The sequence below is a fragment of the Medicago truncatula genome, chromosome 3, assembly GCF_003473485.1.
Source record: "Medicago truncatula cultivar Jemalong A17 chromosome 3, MtrunA17r5.0-ANR, whole genome shotgun sequence".
In the NCBI taxonomy this organism is placed as follows: domain Eukaryota; kingdom Viridiplantae; phylum Streptophyta; class Magnoliopsida; order Fabales; family Fabaceae; genus Medicago; species Medicago truncatula.
Genome location: NC_053044.1, coordinates 7893770 through 7903338, shown reverse-complemented (window position 1 = coordinate 7903338; position 9569 = coordinate 7893770). Strand labels below are relative to the sequence as shown.

Below are 9569 nucleotides of genomic sequence, written 5' to 3'. Positions count from 1 at the left end.
ATACATTTTTCATTGCATTTTGCATGGACAGTAAGAAAATTCAGAGTTAAACACAACCTTCTACAATCTACTCAAGCAAATTATTATTTTAAATTATTTTAAAGACACGATATTATTTCAAAATTCTAGTTTATAGGCTCCTTAGTTGAATCTTCCCCGACTGTTTTCTTTTATCTATAATTATATGTTTTATTTGAGTTTAATTTTGATATGTTGTTGTAAAAAATATTATACTGTCAAAAAATTAGAACCAGTTTACATGTTAAATGATTTAACAATTACGATTCAATGATTGTGTGTGAAATCTTTACACTTAAAGCATATATGAACTAATTTTATGTTTTTGGTTTTATCTTCTATTCCATGGCTAAAGGCTGCTTCGATTCAACTCTTATACACCATATCAGGGTTCAAGTGCAAAGGTTTTAGCAGATACCAATAAAATATCCAAAGATAAACATGACATTAATTGGGTGAAGATGTTGGAATATACAACCTTAGATATGACTTCATGAAGGTACAGATACGAGACATTTCTGAACCTATTGTAAGTCAATTAACAAACCCTAACAAGAATCTACATTTCAACTTAGTTCCATATTTGATTATATATGTTGTATACTGCAGTTTTTAAATTACGGCTACAACGTAGTGAAATTTGAACAAATAGCTGTTGTTTTATGATATACTAAATGTTCCTCATAATGAATCTACATGATAATTTATATATAATGATAAATGGAAAGAACAAAATAGCACAAAGAGGATAAACAGTTGATGCAGATAATAATGAACAAAAATTAGAGACAAAAGTTGATGTACATGATGCTAATCATATGTTCTTAACTCATGCCACTGATTTTGATGAACCAATATCTAAAGAAAAAAATATTGTTTAGGAATTGATTCCAGAACTCGAAGAAAAAAATAATGAACAATATTTTGAATATAATAGACAACGACCAAATCCTGATGTATAAAATCACTAATGAAACTGCAAAATAATAGATTTAAACATAAATCGCTTTTAAAAACCTCAAACCAAATTGATCATTCATTGTATCGATATCTCGTTCTCAGTTTTAATGTATGAATCTTTCTCTCTTTGATTTCCTATATTGATACAAGGATTTTAAAAGCTATTTATGTTTATGTCTATTATATTGCAGTTTCATTAGTAATTTTATACATCTGGATTTGGTCGGTGCTACCAGAATTTTTTTTTTTTTTTAATATCCTTGTCAAAACATTGTTGGCTCAATGGTTATGTTTTATCACATGCTTCTGGTGAGGGAAAACCCTTTATAATCATTTCTTTTCTAGTAAGTTACTTGAAGTTCTTTGTGGGGAGAAGAACAATATTAATCTTTGAACCAATGTCCACACTCGACACATGCAGAAAGAGAGTTCAAAAATTTAAAGATTCTTGTGTCGTCTGGTGTATCTTATCAACGACATTCAAACCCAGAGAGGTTCAACGGCTCCAAAGTATATGAAAGATTCATGTTTTGCAGTGTGTTATGAGCAATATTTCTCTCACGATGATTAAATATTCTTGTCGAGAAGGTCGACGGGGAGAATCACTCAAAGGTAAACCAGTAAGAGAACCTCTTATTTTGCTTTATTTTTTTGGTTGATTTGTCTCAACTCTTCCACTTGAACTGAATTTGATTAGCTTAGCATTAGAATCCATTATCAAACCATTGAAGTTATGCTCCATGTTATTTCTTCTTACTCCCACTTTCTCCTTTTCATGCAAGAAACAAGATTAATCAATCCTATTTGCATTTGGGTCCTTATATATCCTTGAATTTGCATTTGGCTTCACAGCTGCAGACTGAAAAGTGAACCCTCTAAATGATCTACAAATCTTTCTTTAGAAACATCAGCACTTGGGGAAAACTGAAGTTTTTGTGTGTCACCTTTATCAAACCAAATTAAATTATCATCACAAAATGACACCTTGGATAGTGATTTAAACTTCTTTATTGAGTGCTTTGATTTCTCTCTATTGGCACATGGGTCCAAGAAATTTTGTTCAGCTACTTGCCCTTGATCGCATTAGAAAACTGTTTATTTTTTCGATGTATAGGATAAACCTCTTTTCTCTTGTTCACGTTGATGGTAAGGTTTTCATCATTTGTGTTTTCTTTCAAATTTGCATTTCCTTCATCAATCCCAGGAAACTCATCCTTCTCTAGTGAAGTAACTAGCACATTTGAAGAGGGCACCTAAACATGACAGTGGATTTCTTCAGGCTCAACTTTAATTTTATAATCACTTGAAGTATTTTCATAAATATTTATGGGAGACATTGTTTTCCTGAAGAGTCACAATATTTTTATTTTTCCATCTTTCATGTGGTAATATCTTTTAAAATAATTTATTTTCTTGTGGTAATAACATTGATGACTATGTTGCTTCTTCCCGTGAAAAGAAATTGTAATCAAAGGACTTACCACAGTAAAAGGTGGAAAAATAAAAATACCGTGACTCTTCGTGAAAGCAACATAAAGCAACGTCTCCCATAAATATTGCTTAAAATACATCAAGTGGTTATAAAATTAAAGATTAAAGATTAGCCTGAAGAAATCTATTGTCATGTTTAAGTGGCATCTTCAAGTGTGCTAGCTTCTTCGTTCGAAAATGATAAGTTTTCTGGCAATTATGAAAGGAACTACGATTTCAAAGAAAACACAATGAAAACCTTTCGATCAACATGAACAAGAGAAAAGAGATTTATCCTATACGTGAAAATAAACACTTTTCTAATGCTCAAGGACAAGTAGTTGAAAAAATTTCTTGAATCCATGTGCTAATAGAGAGATATAAAACCACTCAATAAGGAAGACTAAATCATTATCCAAGGTGTCATTTATGATGATAAATTAATTCAATTTGATAAAGGTGACACACCTCAACTACATTTTTCTCCAAGTGATCATGTTTCTAAAGACAGGTTTGTTGATCATTTGGTGGGTCCTACTCTTAACTCTGCAGCTGTGAACCCAAATGCAAATTCAAGGACATATAAGGAGCCAAATGCATATAAGATTGATAAATCTTGTTTATTTCTTCAAAAAGAGAAAGAGGGAGTAAGAAACTATAACATGGAACATAACTTCTAATGGTGAGTTAATCAAGTGTGGTTCAAGTGGAAAAGTTGAGATGAATCAGCCAGATAAATCAAAGCCAAAATAAAAGGTCCTTTTACTGGTTTACCTGTGAATAATATTCAAGCATCAATGAGAAAAATGTTGCTCATAACACACTTCAAAAACAGGTAAAACAAGAGCTGTTCAATCCTATTGGTACTTATAATGCAGATTCCAAGTACCAAACTGAAAGATTTTCATTGCAAGATGGAAAAGTAGAGTGAGGATTGAGATGTGGGTGTGCATGATTTGTGTAGAATGGTTTTTGTGATCATATTCCACTATATGTTTTATCATGGAATTTGGAGATCTTACTATTTTAAGTTAAAGCATTAGATGTGCTCTTAGCTGTTAGTTATCGACATGCTAGGAGTAGGACTCAACAAGTTTCTAGAATTTCACCAGTATCATGAATTGGTCCGGTAAAATTGTTACTACTAAATGATTGAAAAGTGTGGTAAACATAAATGTCACTTTGCAACCGATCCTTTTAAACAGTTATAACTGACATGAAACCTTAAGAGAAATGTGCGTAGCTCTCTGGCATAACACGAGAAAATAAAAAACAAGAACATATAAAAGTTTACAAACATGTGATGGAAAAGGACCAGACAACTTTTTCTGACAAATCAAGAACAACCCCTTGAGAGAACTGTCCTAGTTTCATTGGAATATGTCGACTTGCGAAATTGCCGTAAGGAGACAACATTCTAAGCTGCAGATCTTGAAGCATAAGAAGGAAGGCTACAAATAGAAGAAGGGATAGTTCAAGTATATGTTCACTGACATATCCAAATCTACTAGCTCATGAGATTTCCAAGCTCTTCAAGGACGTTACAAACAAGATGGTAGTTTGTATGCACATGAAATATTGAATGCTTCTTCTATTTATATTATGATTGAATGGATCAGCTATGCTTGACAACATGCTAGTGTATAGCTTCTAAAGCTCAGATATCCTTTCAAGATATTCGATGTGTGGGGTGAAATTATTTGAAATAATTAAATAGCCATGGTTAAGACTTCAGAGCTTTTCTTTTCTTTCAAAAATCTGTTGATTTTATGATAGGATTTGGGTGTATCAATATTCAAAGGATTGCAAAGGCAAAAGGAGCTAATGAATTGAAATATGCACATCCAAATATAATTCAGCTAACCAAGGAAGGGGTCTCAACACTTGGTGTATCGTTTCTTTTTTTATCCTATTTTTAGACCTTTCACTCACGTGACAAAAATTTGTGCGTCAAAGCTCCTTCTTAACAATTTTTTATTTACTAAACAGGTTTAAATCTGCATATTCAAAAGAGAAAACACTGTTGTTTATCCAAAAAAATCTGCTGCAGCATAATCACTGCTCCGCTCCGCTCCAATTCTTTTTTTTTTTTTTATTTGAAAACTCTGCTCCACTCCAATTCTTATTTCACTAACACTTGAAAACCTCTTGCTACTTCTAAATTGAATGACCTCTTCATTGCAACTTCTAGTCTCCAAAACTTTGAGAGTTGTAACTTTTTCCTCTCTACTAGTAATACAATGCAATGAACTAGTGTTGAAAATTTATGAACCAAATCAGTTACGACTCAAAGAGTGCCTTGACATGACTTAAAACTTCGTGTAACGGCAACAAACTATTCAGAACCAGTACAATACTCACTAAACATAAAACATCATTTCCAAAACTACTGCAATTTACAAACAAGCATGATTCCCAGCCACAACTCAAATTTAGGGCTTTTACAAGGAAACCCTGCTATACGCTATGTTTCTCTTGTCATAAGCTAACCGTTCTTCCATTGCCACTCCCACAAATGATGTTTTGTATCCAGGGCAGCGACGCCGGTTCTTCAAAGTCAGTAATAATCATATCCTCGTTGTTGTTGTGTTAGGACTTAAGCCCATGAGGAGAGCCCAACCCAAAAAACTAGTCCAATAGGTGGGAGAACCTCAAGCACTACTACAATAATGGCAATTAGTAACACTTGAAAATTGTAACTAAATCAAGAAAAATATTACTAATTAAATTTAGCAACACTTGAACAATTGTTAGGTAAAGCCCGTGTTACTAAAGTGTTTTAGTTACATTTTATAGTACTATCAGTAACAATCAAAAAGTGTCGCAAATGGTACCTTATTGTAACACTTTTTGTATCACTTGTAACAATAAAAAAGTGTTACATTTATAATTTTTAAGGAGTTGTAAAAAGTGTCGCAAAATTGTCTAAACTAATTTTTTTTAATTTACCAAATTTGTCTTTGCTTAGACTTCATTCATATTTGAATTAACCAATATTAGATACAAGTTTTAATAACTAGTTTGAATTACATACTCTATAAAAGTTCCCATCTTCTCTGTTCTTATTCTTGCATGACGAAAATAAACTATGCAACACAATTTGAACTATACAACACAATTTGAATTACATACAAAAATGATTACAATTAAGTTTTCATCCAACACAATTTCCCCCTTTCTCTTTAAGGTCATCAAGCTGCACATGAGAAATGCAAGCCTTTAATCTCCTTTGTCTTATGCCATTGCTTATCCGCAATCATCTTCATAATGTTCTGCCAGCAAGATTGCAGACATCCCTTTCTTATCTAATCACCAGTATTGTGCAACAATTTTAATGCAAAGGACGATTCTGTCATGAAAATCATTATCAATTGAAACTTACCAAGCTGCAACGTTGATACCATGCTCAACAAGGATACTAAGAAAAACAAGTGTAATAGCTAATAGAGATAATCTTAGAATTCACAATTCAATTAGAATAAACAACAGCAGGGGAATTTGCATTCAACAAAGACTTCATAGATAGTGGAGACAGAACTCAATTAGAATAAACTCCCCAAATTACACGAGCTTTTGTATCTGAGCATGATAGGAGTTTAACTCTAATAAAGATAATCTTAGAATTCAAATCATATATCAATTCAAACATTGTACAGTGATAGAAAAGTATATATGGCACTGGGAACACATTTAAAGGAACTTGGTGGTTGTCATAGATTCAGTGGAGGATGTCTTCCTAGCTAGTGGCCACTAATCTTAAGGTGTCACATGAATAACAATTCAATTCTAGTGTTTTGCAAACAAATCCTAAAAATAAAAATAATAATGAACCACAACTGAAGAATTCTATATTTTGCAGACAAGAATCAGAATGACAATTAACTAACAATTCATTATTTGTGATGATCATTAAAATAAGTACAGCAACCACTAAGACCAACACCAGCAAGAACTAAATCAAACCACAACATCAAAAGACAAAACTAACCAGAAGGAATACTCAACATTAATAGATCACCTCTCTTGGAGCACCAAACAGGAAAATAAGAGATCAAGAAATACTCATAATCAACAAAAATATTGAACAGAAAAATAGATTCACAATCCAATCTGCAGCATGTCTTAAGAACAAAGCCCAAAACTTAAAAAGTAAAGAACGACTTTGATATATCTGGACTAGTGGTGTATCTCCAAACGTTGTAGATATCCAAACTTTAGCCCTCTGCAAAACAGAAGTGTATCTCTTGATTATCCAAGAAAGATGGACATAATCATAAATATTTTTGAAGCTCTCCTAATATTTAGTTTACTAATTCTAAACAATGACACATTACAATGGATATTTAGTTTCCTCAATTCTAATGATGATGGAAATCAAAACATTGGATCCAAGTTTTCATGAACTGTGATATTTTTTGGCAGACACACACTAAGGATCTTTAATATATGCAGCTATGAGGTTGCGTGATGATCGATACATACTACGCCCTAGCAGTTCTATTTTTCAAAATATTTTCAGGTATAAAAATAAAAAATAGAAAAATAGAGAGTTTGTGAAATTAGTGAGGAAGTGTATTCGCGACATATAGCACCTCTCTCAAATTATTTTATATTTATTTGTTTCCTTTGTACTCCTGAGAAACAACAATTGATCAAATAAATCTCTTGAAATGGAAACCACATGTTACATTGCTGATAGAAAACAATTGTCTGATCCGGCCACAGACCCTCGACAATAACTCTAGTAGCAGTATCCTAACCTAGGAATAATTAATCGCGATATTTTACCTTGAATTGAATTTTCTTTGACAAGTTCAGCACAATCTTCCAATAAACCTTCACTCATGTCATCGATAGTGACCTATGAGCAGCCTGGCATAAACATGGGCTGAAGACATCTTATTAACATGGAACCTACAAAAGACATAACAAATTTAGTCAATAATTAAAAGAAACTCAGAAAAAGAAAAATAACACAACAAGGGTAAAATTGAGAGGAAAAATGATAAGCTATGAACTCATAATGAGATATAAAAAAATGTTGCCAAATGAGACTTTATTTCTCTTATGAGCTTATAAGCTATAAGCTCAAAATATGGTATTGGCAAACAGAGCCATGATATTACTGTAACAGCATGATTATTGAATCACAATTCTAAAAAAAAATAAAAAAATAGTAATAATGGGAAGATATTTGACTTTTCTTTATTTCTTTTTGCAAGTTTTGTACAAGCTATTGGCAATTTGTAATACAGAATAACCCAAATATGCCTCATATATTTGCTACAGGTCCACGTGTTCGTTAGGTATGATACAGATCGTCATGATAACCTAACACCAAAATTTCTAGTGGTGAGGAACCATTAAGATCAAAGTTAATAAAATTTCAACAACTACATCAAATGAAAATCATACATGTTTGCGATTTGAGAAATAAATAACCACGAATAAGTGAGCTAACATGGTAACGACAAGGAGGATACCAACCAGGTACTGGAAAAGATCCACTACCTAGAAGTCCATCATGCTCATGACCTTACAACATAAAACACCAGTCCAGTACTAGGCATAAACCAAAGTGACATGATAAGGTGAGGATTCCTAGTAAAATAAAGTCAAGGAAAAAACCCAGTAGTGAACTTTTGTCCTATGAATCTGAAGGTGGAGATTCCTTGTGTTTTTATATTGCTTCAAACATGAAAAGTTACATTTCTCCTATGCAATGGGAAGCTTATACACACATAAATCAGCCAAACAACTAAACACATACATTGCCAAGTAAACTAATCTGAAAGGTTAGCTTTCATACTGTTTGTTCAATCTGAATTTCTCATGCCAAATTGCAGCATTATAGAACTAGATAATCATAAATGTGAAAACTATGCAAAATCCTGTCCAAGGAAGCTAGCCACGGGCATAAACTAACATAGACATCATACCATCAGGGCAAACAGAAAGGATACCTTTAAGTCTGCTTTTGCACTATTACAGGTTTCTAATAGCTCTGATAGCCACCCACTGTCGGAGCTAAAGCAGCAATAGTTTGGTTGTGCGTGACGGGAAACTGACCGGCTTCTGTATCATCGAGGAACTAATATCCATTTCTTCAATCCTAAGTTTCCAACATTTTAGTTAAGATCGAATCTAAAATTTACACATAATCGCATTCCGAACAAACAATTCTGTTCATTTTGCAGAATCGAAAAACATTTTAAGAGCATAGATGCAGGAGAATCACATTTCTGAGATTAGAGGAGTAAATAATATTTGGTTCAAGCATTTTATCAGACAAACATTAAGCACTGTACCATAAAGGTTGATTGAAGCATTTTATCAAACAGAAAACAGGCATTGTGTCATAAAGTTTGGTTGCAGCATTTTATCAAACACAAAACAAGCATTCTACCATGAAGCACAACAAAAGCAAAATCAAAACAAAAACCAACACAATACAAAACTCACATTTCATCTCAACCATCTTTTCAACGTGTAAAACCAAAGTGAAAGAAAAATAAGCAAGGAGATGTGAAACCAAAAATGAAAACAAATACATAATCGAAGATGAAATCAAATACGAAATGGAAGATGAAATTGAATACAGAAAGATGAATTCGTATACAGAATCAAAGACGAAATCAAATAAAATCGAAGATGAATGAAATACGAAATCGAAGTTGAAAATCAATTTCGAAATCGAAGATGAAATTGAATTCGGAATTGAAGAATTGTGAATTCACCTGTGATTGTAATCGCACATTTAGCTTTGCGGCCATGTTCGAACGTTTGCTTCTGGTTAGCTCGAACACATGGAGAGAGAGAGAGAGTGTGTGTGTGTAAAGAGTTGAAATGTTTTTTGTTTTAGTAGAAGATGAATGTGTTTTGATATAAACACTACCGAAAAAGAGTGTTACTAATGCAACACTTAAAATCTCTATATTAGTAACTATTAAACAAGTGTTGCAAGATGAATGTTACTAAAACACATATGTGTAGTAGTGAAGGCTTAAGTACCACATCAAACACTTTGATATACTCGATGTGGGACTCCTAATATGTTGCCTCCCACTATTCCGTTTGATCTGATGCTAGATAATCTTTGTAGGCTTCCTGTCAAGCTCTAT

At 32.7% G+C, this 9569-nt stretch overlaps 1 long non-coding RNA gene across 1 annotated transcript; it reads right to left on the bottom strand.

The window, feature by feature from the left end:
• Nucleotides 1-7444: 7444 nt before the first annotated feature.
• Nucleotides 7445-9341, bottom strand: LOC112420011 (uncharacterized). Its single transcript, XR_005645515.1, has 3 exons — nt 9186-9341; nt 8412-8560; nt 7445-7779 (listed from the first exon to the last, which is right to left on the bottom strand). It is a non-coding gene; the product is annotated as an uncharacterized lncRNA (long non-coding RNA).
• Between the last annotated feature and the right edge of the window lie 228 nt (nt 9342-9569).